Raw genomic sequence first — 15007 nt, forward strand, 5'->3', positions numbered from 1 at the left:
GTCTAAATGGGTTCATGATCTAGGTATAAAGGTTGATACTGTAAGCAATCTGCTAAAACAAGGAATAGTTTACCTATCAGACTTGTGGAGAGGGAATGGCTTTATGACGAAACAGGAATTAGAGAACATTATAAAATGTAAAATGGATAATTTTGACTACATGAAATTGAAAAGTTTCTGTACAAATAAAGCCAGTGTAACCAAGATTAAGAGGGAGGTGGGAAATTGGGAAAGAATCTTTACAACCAGGGGCGGCCAGGTGGCTCAGTGAGTAAGAGTACCGGCTCCAGTGTTGGGACGACCTGGAGATCAAATCCCGGGCTCGGACACTCAGCACCACACCCAGAAATAACTAGCCGTGTAACCTTGAGCAAGTTACTTAACCCTGATTGCTTAAAAAAAAAAAAAAGAATCTTTACAACCTATGTCTCTGACAAAGGACTCATCTCTAAAATATACAGAGAATTGAGTCAAATTTATAAGAATACAAGTCATTCCCCAACTGATAAATGGTCAAAGGATATGAACAGGCAGTTTTCAGAGAAAGAAATTAAAGCTATCTATAAGCACATGAAGAAATGCTCTAATTCACGATTGATTAGAGAAATGCAAATCAAAACAACTCTGAGGTACCACATCTCACCAGTCAGATTGACTAAGATGACAAAACAGGAAAATGACAAATGCTGGAGAGGATGTGGGCAAACTGGAACACTAATGCATTGTTGGTGGAGTTGTGAACTGATCCAGCCTTTCTGGAGAGCAATCTGGAATTATGCCCAAAGGGCTATAAATTCTTTCATACCCTTTGATCCAGCAATACCACTCCTAGGGTTATATCCCAAAGAGATTATAGAAATGGGAGGAAGACCTATATGTACAAAAATATTTATAGCAGCTCTTTTTGTGGTGGCAAAGAATTGGAAATTAAGGGGGTTCCCATCAATTGGGGAATGGCTGAACAAGTTGTGGTATATGCATGTTATGGAATACTATTGCGCCATAAGAAACGGGGAGCAGGTGGTCTTCATATTTACCTGGAGAGGCTTAAAAGAACTGATGCTGAGTGAGAAGAGTAGAACCAGGAGGAATTTGTACACAATTACAGACACAACGTATGTGTGATGACCAACTTTGATAGACTGGACTCTTCTCAACAATACAGGGATATAAGTCAATCCCCAAAGACGCATGATGGAAAGAAAAACGTGCATCCAGAGAAAGAACTAGAAAGAACTAAATTTATATCCAGGTGGAAGCAAAATACCTGATCTTTTTCATTCTCTTATTTGATTTTATGTCCTCTTTACCATTTTTCATTCCAGCTGGTACAATCCATCCTTATAACCTGACCATTGTATAATGTGAAAGTATTTACAGATCCTATACTTGATAATAAGCCGCCATGAGGGGAAGGGGAAGGAGGGGGACAAAATGTGAAATTCAAGGAATTGTGGAATTGAATCCTGTAAACTAAAAGGAAACAAACAAATCAATAAATTAAAGTTAAAAAAAAAAAGGAATTGTATCCAGAAATCCCTGGGAGCACCTCATAAGCAGTTCTATGCCATAAGAATAGAGAATAGTACTCTGTGGTCTTTGGGTTAAACTGTAAAATTTGAAGCTGGATACCTCCCTAAGGCGGACTAAGGATAATTGGGTACTCTCCTAGTGGGAAAACTAGTTAAATAACAACACCACCGTCTTGGTGTTGCTTTTTAAGGAAAGAATGATCCCAATTTTTCCTTTTCATAGTCTTCTATTCCTGAAAACCCTGCCTAGCTGGCTTTGTGCAATGATAATAATGAACATTCATATAGTACTCTAAGATTCACAAATTGCTTTACATATGTTACCTTATTTGATCCTCACAACAACTGTTGGAGGTAGATATTTTCATTATCCCCATTTTATAGATGAGGAATCTGTCACACTGATACCAGTCTTTCATCAGCTTTTTCTGAAGCACTTAAAGCATCTCTCTGTAGTGGGACTGGTTACTGGGTACAACCAGAGGCACTGTGTGCAGCGGGAAGAGCGCTGGTGCTGGAGTCAGATAACTCGTGTCTAAATCCCCATTCTGCCACATGTGTAATCTCTGTACTTTTTGGCCTCTTCATTCTCCTCATCTGGAAAATGAAGGAAGATTTCTAAGGTCTCCCCCAGTTTGAAAGCTATAAAATGATCATATGCATTAGCCCGTGTCCTAAAACTCAAAATGGCTGTTCGTTCCTTTGGTCCAAAGTCTTTAGATATAAACGTTTGGAGCATTTTATCAAACCTGAGAGCTAACAACATAGCAACAATATCACACAGAATTAATGTGAATGGGGATAAACACTGTGAAAAGTTGTAGTGTGTGCAAGAAAGACCATTTAAAACAAGATATGCCTACATATGAAAGGTAGTTGATTAGAGAGTTGGGCTTAGAATCAGCAAGACCTGGGTTCAAATCCTACCTGTATCTGTGTGACCCTGGCCAACTTATGTCACTTCTCAGTAACACAAGCAACTCTTTAATAATACAGGCTAAAGAACAAGTAGAGATCTACACTATTTGAGAATTTCCTCATTGGAAATTCACTATACTATGAAATCTCAGGGCTGTTTCCATAAATTTGCATTAAGGAATGCCAGTTATTACTATTCTGCTGCCCATGGTGGAGGCAGGGGAGATGAATTAGAAAGAATCAAAGTAAGCAAATTAATAATAGACTCATCAGTTTACATATTTAAAACTCAAGGGAGCTTAGAGGTCATCTTCTCCAATTCCTTCATCTTATAGCTTGAGAAATAAGGTCCGAGAAATTTGCCCAAGGTCACAATATCCTAAGTAGGACTGGAGATTAGAACTTAGTTCCTCTGAACCCAAATTCACTGTTTTGATAATTCCCAAGAGACACATGTAACTCAAAATTAGTCAGATTTACAGTTTTTTTTTGTTGCATTGAATGGCTGTAAAGGACCTCACTTCTAACCTTTGACTTGATTAGAGTTAGTCCCAGAAGTCAGAATTGGATTATATAAATTAATTATATATATTATATATAATGTATTAATATAATTATATATATTAATTCTTTATTATTTGCACACTTTTAGATGGAAGCAGAGGCAGGGAAAATACCACTCCCCCCACCGAAATCACTTATCTGATTTTTTAAGGTATCTTATGTTAGAATAAGGGTAATTACTTTCATCAAAATAAGTAAATACAATTAAAACAAATAATAAAGTCATACAATGACATCTTGGTTTAATTTCCCTATTCTGCTAACCATAAGGAAGTGGATTGCTTTTTTTCTCCACAAAGTTTTGTGTTCTTTCAAGCCTTCCCTGGAGTAGAAGCCTTGGCTGAGCAGAAAGGTTTTTAGAGGATTTGATCTATGTAGAAAGTAAATAGAGGGAATCAAGTCAACAAAGTTTTCATTATCTCTCAAGTTGTGAATCCCTTAGATATTAACAAAATATGTACTTAAATAATAAGGTGCTAACAGTTAATAAACTTGAAAACAAGATTAGTGTCAGATAAGTCTCAGTACAGATGGACTAGTCTAACTGGGTATCCTTGTCATCATCTGTAGAGATTCTTGATCTGTCAGGATCCCATCCCCCACCTCTATTTTTTACTTCATAAACATGCCCACTGTCACATTACCCATCCACCCACTGCATCTTTTCCTTTATTATCCTACTTTTCCCTCACTCCTAACTTTTCTGTTGTGACTTTGGAGATTTCTCCAGTCTGTAGTTTCTGAAGTGGCTCTGGGGAGTGGAGATGAGACTTTGACCTCTGTGAATGGAAAGGTTCAAGAGTTGCTCAGTTACCTGTAATCATGCCTCCTAATCTAGGGAGGAAAATTACTTGTTAGCTATACAGAGGTGTAGTGCCATGGGCAGTCCCACCTGATGAAACTTCAATTTGTGTAGACTTCAGCTGTGTATAGACTATACTGCATGTAGACACATACTTCTGGAAAATTACTCGATCATTTAACTAGGAGACCATAGTATAGAATAAGAATATTGAAGATACAGTTTCAACCCTGTGGAGATTTACAAGATTTAGTTGAGAAGTTATGAACATATTAACAAAGCAAAGTGCTAGTGAATAAGGGGGTGGGAAAGGAAGGGATGAAGCATTTATATACATTTATTATGTGCTAGGCAGTGAACTTTACAGGCACTAAACACTTTACAAATATTATCTCATTTGATCCTCACAACAACCCTATAAAGTATGTGCTATTTTAGATGCTATTTTACAGTTCAGTAAAATGAGATAAGCAGAAGCTAAATGACATGACCAGGGTTACACAGATATTAATTACCTGAAGCTCATTTTGAACTTACATCTTTCTGATTCCAGGGTCGCCATCTGCCGTGTGTGTGTGCGTGTGTGTGTGTGTACACACATATATATATATATAGATAAAGACCTATAATAATAAGGTACAGAAACAAGATAGTCAATTTGGAAGGAGCCCTAAATTTGCCCCTTGTCACATACCTCATAGGGTTAAGGTACAAGGGAGGAATAGAAGTTGCCCTGGGAAGGAAATACATCCCCTTTCAGTCCCTTAGTTATGGTTCAGATGAATAGAAATGTGAACAAAGGCAGATTGAATTAATGGGAAAAGATTTTCAAAGAACGGTATGTTTTGTAAGGTGTTCTGGAAAAGGTAAGGGGAAACTGGGATAGGCAGCGAGGCAGTCAGTGTTTATTTTAATATGAAGAGAATCGCATATACAATGAGGTTGAGAGTAAGGGGAGGAATGGGGGGGGAGGGGGAAGAAATGGCAAATGGAATCATCTATTCCAAGACTTCCATTGAACCACAAAACTAAGAAAAGACTGAAAAAGATGAGATTCCACCTCCCTGCTTTGTGTCTAGTACACTTCTTTCTTACATTCCAGACAGATGAGACTCAATCCTTTTTTCAAAGGCTCTCAGAAAAGGACCAAGTCCTAACTTCCTGTTGTGTTGCTGCCAGTGAACTGAGCCTGGAGGGATCTTTCATGTCCTCCTTCACCCTTCTCCTTATCCATCAGAGGCTGAGGGGTCATGCTGCCACTGTTCTTTTGACTCAACTGGAAGATTATAGCAGAACCCACCTTTATATGCTGCTATCTGCCTTGAAATGGTTCTGAAAAAAAAAACATTAAAAAACGATGAAAAAGGTCATTGCATGCGCTTTTTTCATATATGATACTCACCTTAGGAGAGCTGATTTAATTCAACTGAATAAGTATATCTCCTAAGGAATTTATTCTATCTAGGCTTATGACATATAAATATTCACCTATATTTCTTCCCTCATTGACATATCCCACTGCACAGCATGAATATGCTATGATTTGAATGAAATAGATATTTTCTTATCTCTGACTATGCCAAGATAAAAGGTATTGAGAGACATCTACATTGGAAAGAAAAAGATTGCCCATACATACGTACGTATTCTATATAATGTTTGTTTAGTCATTTTCAGTTGGGTGTGACTCTTCTCGACTCTTTTATGGTTTTCCTGGCAAAAATACTGGAGTGGTCAATCGACATTTCCTTCTTGGACCCATTTTACAGATGAGGAAACTAAGACAAACAGGGTCAACTGGCCCAAGGTCTCACAATTAGTAAAGGGTCTGAGAACAAATTAGAGATCAGGTCTTCTTGACTTCAGGCCCAGTGCTCTATCCAGTGTGTGATGTAGTTGCCCCTAATACACACACACACACACACACACACACCTTGAATTATATTGTTTGGGAAGGTAATTTATTACATTGTAAAATTCTTCAGTAATAAATTCTTTGCCTTTTTATCTAGGTCTGCTTAGCTGACTGAAGAGGAATTAGCTACTAATTTGTTAAATACTCTAGTCGTTTGCATTCTTTTCATATTTTATTAAAATAAAACATGCTAGTTCAAAGGAAGAGGGACTGGATTTACAATGCCTTTTAACATTAAAAAAAAATCTGTTTCCTATTTTGTTGATTGGGAGAGTGCCATGAATAAGAAACATGTTTTGTTGAAAAGAAAAGAATCTTCATATTTCTCAGCTAGATAACAAAAGAAACTGAGAGCAGGATTTTTTTTTTTTTGCATTACTAACTTTTTGACAATGTTTAGGCAATTTAAAGGACAGACAGATGTTTTGGAAGGAGTCAGATGCCAACTGCAATAGTCTGTCCAATCACTGTAGATAAATATTTGTGTTCCTGGGAATTATTTGATTTTTATCCAAATGTATTGAATAGAAAAGGCAAATTCTTTTAAGTCATTAGTTTTCATTGTCTATTTTTCCCCTACAGAAGTCTCTATGGACCAAGAGAGCAGCAAGTCCCCAGACAGACATACCATATAATGATCCTTATCACAACCAGACAAAAGAAAAGCCCTTTAAGAAATTACTTCACAAGACAGCTGCATAACTTTCCTCACAGGAACTTGTTGAACAAATACTGTAATGATTATTAACCTGATTGGGTCAATCTCTTACATCAATTTAACAAGAACCATTCCAAGATGTCTAGCCCATTTTACATTCCAAGTGGTTAACAATGGCATCTGGAAATTGGAATATATTCAGGGAATTTACGATTACTTTTCCTTTCCACTTTAATCAGCAATACATTCCTTTCTCTTCTCTAATGTAAACAGGTAGCACCAATTCACAGTAGTTTGCACCAATGAAATTATCCCCAATCCTGAGATTTAATTGATTCATTCCTCTCCAAGTTGCATTATGGACTTTTTTCTATCATGTCCCAGAAATGTCTTCATCCTTGAAGCTTTCAAATTAACCATGGATTAAAAAAATAGATATATCATATACCCTTGTGGCCTCTCTCTCTGATTGGATGACTTTCCAGAATGCATCCATTAGAGGAGGTCTCCAAGAGAGCCATATCTTCTTTCCTTTCCAGGCTGACCTCCAAACTTTCTTTACCATGCTCCTCAAGCTAGGTAACTTTGTGTAGTTTCCTCCTTCCCTTTCACTCTACTCTAAGCATGTTCTTTCCTCCTTAGCATAACTCCTTGAAGACAGGGATTATCTTTCTGCTTGCATTTGATTCTCAATTCTTAGCACAGTGCCTGGCACATAGTAAACACTAAATAAATACTTGTTGACTGTGTCCTATTCAGTGAATGGACAGACATGTACTCAGTCCCTGTACTTCTTCAAAAGAAGGTCTCAGTTATCTCAGAGAGTTCATCGCTTCCCATAGGGCGATGAAAGTCCTTCCCATCTACTCAATCCATCCATGATAATTTAAGATAATCATTCCATGGAAATGTTTGGACTTCTTTAGGGGGATCAATAAATCTTTCATATTTCATATTCACATATATAACCCAATTCTCAAACAATGGTTTCAGCTTTATTTAGATGTGCAGGCTTGTTCCCAGCCATACTTTTATCTCACTTCAAATGTCACCTCTTCCTTGGATCTTTCCCCGAGGTTTCCTCCCCATTCTGTAATGCCCCTCCCCCTTGGGCAATTCTCTGATCATGTAACATTATTCAACGTAGTTTATCTGTGTCTTATCTGCTATTGAACTATAACTTCCTTGAGGGGGTTTGGAATTTGATTTATATTAGTTGTGCATCTCTGCCAGTGCCTAGCAAAAGTGCTCTGAATACAATAGGTACCTACTTTGTTTGTGTGTGTGTGTGTGTGTAAATGAAAGTGGGTAGTGTAAGACCACTCAAGGAACTAAAATGACAGTGTAGATAAATTTATAATAACTTTTATGTGTCAAGGCCCAACTTCAGAATGGTCAAGTATGGCTCCTCCCCCCCCAAAAAAGCCCAGGCAGATACTGTAGGTTCAGATGTAGGCCAGGTCCAAAGACCACAATATTGTAAGTCAGGAAACTATTATGAGGAACTCAGTTGTGGAATCTGAAGAACAATAAAATATCATGATCTATGACCACACGGTTCTGAATTTAGATAAATGGAAGGGACCCAGACAAGAAAGACAATCAGAATCTGGTGAATAGCAGTGAAGGATCTCAGTAGAAGGCATAGTACGCTGGATACAATAATGGAGTCTGCTATGGAGCCACCCTTCTGAGGCAAGCCCTTTGCATATAATTTTTTCCAAGGATTAAGACTATTTGACTATATATAAATTGCTCCTTTTTTTTTGCCTTTTGGAGGGCAATTGGGGTTAAGTAACTTGCCCAAGGTCACACAGCTAGTTATTTTGTGTGGGTGTTAAGTGTCTCAGGTCGGAACAGAACTCGGGTCCTCCTGACTCTGGGTCCGGCACTTTACTCACTGCGTCACCTAGCCACCCCGCTCCTTTTGATTTTTAAGGCCTTTTACAACCTAGTCTTTTCTTATCTTTCCATTCTTTTTATATTCTACTGCCCTCTATGTAGTCTACTGACCAGTGAAAATGGCCTTTCTGTTGCTTACACTCCACCTACCAACTCTGTCTTTTCCATTGGTCTTTCCCCATGCCTGGTGTGCTTTCTTTTCTTATCTCTGCTTCCTGGCTTCGCTGGCTTTCTTTAAGATTCACCTCAAATCTCACAATCTGCAAGAAGTCTTTACCCAGTCACTTCCCTTTGAAGTTACCTTCTATTTAGCCTGAATATTAAAAAAAAAAAAATAGTTGTTGTCTTCTCACTTATAACATGAATTCCTTGAGGTCAGGGGCCCTGTTTTTGACTTTCTTTGCAGCCAAGTACTCTGATACATATTAAATATTCAACAAAGTCTTATCACTAATTGATTCAATGTCCACAAGTGAAGGAGGACTCTTAAAATGCAGCTGGAAGTGACTGAGAGGTCAGAGATTCTGACAGTAGACACTGGGAAGCTAGCTGGGAGAAAAAAAACATGCCTACTAAAAGAGTCCAGAAAGTGAGGCTGCAATTGAGGAACAATGTCTTTAGGGAGTAGAAGCGGAATGAGTATTGACTGGTTGTTTAAAGCTAATGGAATTTAGAGCTGGAGGGAACCTTAGGCATCAGAGGGCATAGGATTTTAGAGCTGGACAGGACCTCAGAAATCGAGTCAGAGCCCCTTACATTCCAAATGAGGAAACTTAGATGCAAAGGAGGTAAATGGCTTGCCCAGCATCTCACAGGTATCAAGCAACAGAAGCCAGATCCTCTTACAGCTAGGTGGCATAGTGGATAGAGGGGCTGGGCCTGAAGCTGTGTGACCTTGGCAGTCACTTAACTGTGTTTACCTCAGTTTCCATATCTGTAAAATGAACTGGAGAAGGAAATGACAAACTCAATCCAGTATCTTTGACAAAACAACCCCAAATAAGTCACAAAGAGTTGGACATGACTGAAATGATGGAACACCAACCTCTTGCTTTAGAGCCAGTAATGTTCTTTCCAATGCCTTCACACTAAGATCACCTACTTTAGCTCCAGCATTTTACAAATGAGGAAGCAGAGAATGATTGAGGTTAAATGGTTTGCCCAACACAGAGATAATAAGTGGTAGAATTAGGAATCAGATCCAGTTCTTAGGACTTTGAGTTTACAGATTTAAAATTGGAAAGATCCAACCCTTCATTTTCCAGAGTAAGAAAATGAATTGTAGATGGGTTAAGTGACATTCCCAAAGTCAAAAGAGTGACAGAACTGGGAACTTGTGACCTTCAATATGAAATTTAAGTAGTAAATAGTAGAAATAAAATTTGAAGCCAGATCCTCTGACTAAAAATCCCTTTCTTTTCCCATAAACCACATTGCCCTCCAAGAAAATAACTGAGGGAACAAAAATCCTCCACTTGTTCTGTGAAGTGATCTTTCTAGGTAAAAAGACATTGCTATGAGTCAGTGTGGCATTCCCCAGAAGTCTGGGTGGGTTTTCAGTTTCCTCAATATTTATAATCTTGCCAGAACTACAGACTTAAGTTATTATATCATAATAAAATTTGATTCTATGAAGGAGACAACACTATCCTTAAATAAAACAGAAAGAAAATGTGGCTTTGGCAAGTACTTTAGGCAATGAGGTTCAGTGTTGGTTAATGAAAACATTTGTTTTCTGTCTTTGGCTAGGTATAGGCAGATATTGCACCCATTTGTCTTCATCTTAGGACCTACAGAAAGGCTCAGAGCATTACGCATTATGGTTTGCGCAGGTAATTTTGTGTAATGTACGTTTATGCTGTCTGAGAATACTGGCTCTTTTGTCACTAAAACACCAGGGCCTTTAAAAATATAATGCCTTTTAAAAAGATTTTAGAAAACCAGCTAACATTTCTCAATTCTGTCCTCAATATTTTAGGTAATTGTTTTTACAGTACCAGAAATCCCTGAAGTAAAGAATAAAGTTAAATACTTTGAAAACTTAAGTGATTTGTTTTGGGGCTGAACTTCTGATTTTGTTATTATAGGGGACGTTGGGTAAGAAACCTTATTTTTTACTTGTACAACCTTGGACAAGTCACTGATCTCTATGTCTTGCCTCACAGACCTTCATTCTACTGATGATCAACTCTAATAGGGTAATAAATAAGAGATGATTTAGGTTAGGATTTTTCAAACTCTTTAAAAGCATGGGAATTGTTTAGCAAACAATTTAAACTTGTTAAGTGGGTCTATGAAAGTATTCCTTTAAGAGAAACAATATCATGGGGGACAGTTAGTGCCATACCAAAAAAAAAAAAACCTTAAAGGGGCAATGTACACATTTACATTTTGGGAAATCATGTCATATGTGCCCAAGTGGTAGCTTAGTTTGTTGCTGACCTACAATGTGTTAGACATTGTGCTAAAGTTTGGGAATATAAAGACAAAAAAATCAGTCCCTGACCTCAAGATTTTAAAATCTACTAAGGAGATTGCGTTCAAGATGTATAAAGATAATTAAAATATAGGGTAGGGTGTAGGGAGGGCGAGAAAGAGCTCAGAAAAAAACTCTACTAGGAATATTTATAAGAAAGACAGCACTAATATTTAGGGGGATCAAGAAAAGCTTTATGGAAGAGGTGACACTTGAATGAACCTTGAATCCTTGAATGAGTATTTTGAAAGACAACAATGGGAAGGGTCAGACATTGCTTTTGTATGAACATATGGAAGTTAGAGGTGGCAAGTCAAGTCTAGAGAACAGGCAGTAGTTAAGTATGACAAGAACATAGAATGCGCCAAGGGGAGTTTCCTTTTTATGTTTTTATTTTCTTAGTCATAGCTAAAAAATGTATAATGATTTTTTTCCCTAAAGGGAACCACCTATTTTCTAACGTACTTTCTAGTGAACTTTTGTATGATACTTTCTAAATTGTTCTTTGATAACACCTGGGTTGAAATGCATTGCCATATGGTAATGACGACTTAATTTTGGAGATAGAAAAAAAATGGATTTCAGAAACAACATTGGCATACAAACTTATAATATGAAAATAATGAGCTACTTCTCAAAAAACACTAAAAACTACTCAAATCATACCCACAGAAATCAAGCAAACATAGTTTGAAAAATCTTGGTTTAAGTGATTCACGGACACTTTTTTTTTCTCTTGAAAAGCACATAGACCACATGTAGAATGTTGTATTTATTTCTATCTTTTTTTTTTTGAGGGCAATTGGGGTTAAGCGACTTGCCCAAGGTCACACAGCTAGTGTGTGTGTGTGTGTGTGTGTTTAGTGTCTGAGGCTGGATTTGAACCCAGGTCCTCCTGACTCCAGGGCCAGTGCTCTATTCACTGCACCACCTAGCTGCCCTTGTTGTATTTATTTCTAGGTGCCGAATCTTAAGAAAGTAGTTGATAAATTGTAGAGCATGCAGAGAATGATGATCAGGAAGATGATGGAATTCAAGATTATATAACACAAACTGGGAACTGGAGACATTTTACATGGAAAATGAAACATTTTGGGCATGGATGACATGATGGTCTTCACACATTTGGAGGGCTATTATATGAAGGGATTAGACTTTTTTCACTTGTCTCTGAAGGGCAGGCACAACTTGTTCAAAGGAAAAGTGGCTAACATTTCAGTTTGATAAAAGAAAAACATTTCCTCACAATTAGCACTTTTCCAAAGAAGAATGTGTTTTTATTGAGAAGTAATGAGCTCTCCAATGAAGGTGTTAGAAAGTTGAAGCATGTTGACCTCTTTTTAGCATATTATAGAGGTGGCTTTTGTTTAGGTAATTGTTGGATTAGATAACTTTTCTGACTATTACAAACTCTGAAATTATGTGATTCTGAGGTTGAGAAAGTGTTTGTGAATCGTTGATGTGTTTGCGGCCTGAAACAAGTTTTTATCCCTTTACATATACGCATTTATTCCTTATCTTCAATCAAATCCAATTCAACAAGCATCTCTGAGGATCTGCTATGTGCAAGGGAATTATGCTAGATACTGGGGATATAAATACTATGACAAATGTTGTCTGAGAGACATAGAAAAGAAACATATAGTTTTGGACAAAGCAGTCTTTACCCTGGGATCATGAAGGCCTGAGTTCAAAGCCAGCCTTGAACACTTACTATGTGAGCCTGGCAGGTCACTTAACCATGTCGACCTCAGTTCCTCATCTATGAGATGAGCTGGAGAAGGAAACAAATGGCAAACCACTCCAGTATCTTTCCCTCTTCATGATCCCATTTGGGATTTTCTTGGCAAAGATCCTGGAGGTAAGTATTCTAAAAGGAGATGGCGCATGAGCTAAGGCTGAAAGAAGATAAAGATTTTAAGAGGTAGAGGAGAGGAGGCAGTGAATTCTGGGAATGAAGGAAATGAAATGTTGAGTTTGGGGAAGACAAATGTAGGCCAGTTTGGTTGGAGTATAGAGGGGGAATCAAGTGCAATAGTCTTGGAAACATAGGCATCTAGCTTGTTAAGGGCTTTAAACGCCAACCAAATAAGTTAGTATTTTATCCTAAGGGAACGGAACCCCTGAAGGCTTTTTGAAAGAAGGGTCAGATGTGTTTTTGGAAGATTATTTTGGAAATTTATTATATGGAGAGTATAGAAAGAGTAAAGATCTAAGCTGGGATCTTAGGTGAAGAGATTTAACATCTGGAGCTGCAATTTTTTTTCAAATGACCACATTAAAAGAAATATTATTTAAAAATCTCAACACATCATTTACTTAGCACCTTCTACATGTAAGACAGTATGCTATGTAATTCTGGGAATCCAAAAGAACATAAGATCTGGTTGCTACTTTGAGGAGCTCACAGTTGTTAGGAAGACAACAAGTAATTAGAGCAACAGTTAAAAATAATTTTGTTGCTGTTAGTTATTTTTCGGTTGTGTCTGACTCTCTGTGATCTCACTTGGGGTTTTCTTGGCAAAGATACTGGAATGGTTTGCCATTTCCTTCTCCAGCTCATTTTACAGATGAGGAAACTAAGGCAAACAGGGTTAAGTGACTTACTTAAGTGCAAACAGCCAGTAAGTATGTGAGGCCAAATTAGAACTCAGGACAATGAGTCTTCCCAGCACTCTATGAGCTGTAAACTCACTTCCCTCCCCCTGGCCTCCCTCATACTCATAGCTTTTATTTGGTTTGATAATTGATTTATGTATATTATTCCATTTGATGCTCACACAAACCCTGTGAGGCAGATTGACATTATTACCATTTTATACATGAGGGAACTGAGAGAGATTAAGTTATTTGCTCAGATCCACACAGCTAGGGAACTTTGAGGTAGGAGTCAAACTTAGGTGTTCTTGACTTGAGATCCAGCACTGTGTCCACCACATCACTTAGCTGTCTCCAGAAAAACATTCACATAATGCCTTAAGACAACCATAGAAAAACTGTAGAAAGATGTTTATACATTAGATTTAAAGCTGGAGGGAAACTGAGTTCTTGCCTTTCATTTTGCAAATGAGGAATGAGAGGCCTAAAGGAATTGAGTGACTTGGTCCAAGGTCACAGTCATAGTAAATGGCAGAGTCAGCATTTAAATCCAATTCTTTTCAGTGCAAGTCTAGTGGTTTTTTTCCCCCCATTCCATCAAGGTTTTCTCTTTCTGTAAAGACTGTTTGGGCAGAGAATAAAATTGGGTGTGAAAGGTGGCATCTTTTTATTCAAATTCCTCATTCCCTTTGGAGAATTATTGGATCTCTTGCATTCCTAGACACACATCTCTGCTATTTCCCCAATTATCTTGTTCCTGAATTAATCATTTACAACTGGATTATCATATATCTTTCGGTCACTTTAATTTGTATATTGGCTATAGTGGATATCATTCTACTCAGTTCAGGACCCATGAAAGTTGTTTCAATGCTGCAGTTACCATTTCAGTTCCTATTTTGGTGTGAATTAAAATGAAATATTTAGAAGTAGATTGTGATGTACTCCACATAACTACCTTTATCCTCAGTCAGCTAATAGCTCTTTATGTGTTTTGTTTTTATGATTTAGTCTTTGACTTTATAGGCATGTCTCACCTTAAGAAAAAAGCAATGCTATAAATTTGTGTTTCTTTAATCTCCTGTCTCTTGAATTCATGGGAAATCCCCTCTTTTGGTAACCAAATTTGAGAATTACTGTTTTGGAATTTTCCTGCCCACTGCTGAATCAGTTTTGGGTAGTCGCTGCTCCTGAGTGGGCAGCAGAACCCTCCAGAAACCTCAAGGTTCATCTAGTATGGACCCAGAAGCAGCTGATATCCAGATGAGACAACTGTCCCAAGATTCTGGAAGAGGGCTGAGTATATTGTCTTATTCCCCCTCTTCCCCCATTTCCCCTTTGTTATGTGCCCAACAACCAAAGCCCTGATTCAAGCATGAGTTGGCATTTTCTTCTTCTACATTCTCTACTCCACCTTCTTTTCTGCTTGCAGGCAAACAACAACTAGCAATGACACCTGGGATATACGTTCCCATAGGTTATTCTTCAGGAATTAATCCCTTGGGTCACACCTCATCCTGACCCAACTGGCCCCTTGTTGCATCTTAGTTTATACCTGCCTCTCTATTAACCATAAGGGTAAGGGTTCTTTCATCTACCCTCCCTTTGGCCAAAAAGGGGAAATATTAGGACATATCTTGTT

Source organism: Petaurus breviceps, unplaced genomic scaffold, assembly GCF_028583685.1.
Source record: "Petaurus breviceps papuanus isolate PSGF00001 unplaced genomic scaffold, PetGlider_PUasm1.0 118, whole genome shotgun sequence".
Lineage (NCBI taxonomy): Eukaryota > Metazoa > Chordata > Mammalia > Diprotodontia > Petauridae > Petaurus > Petaurus breviceps.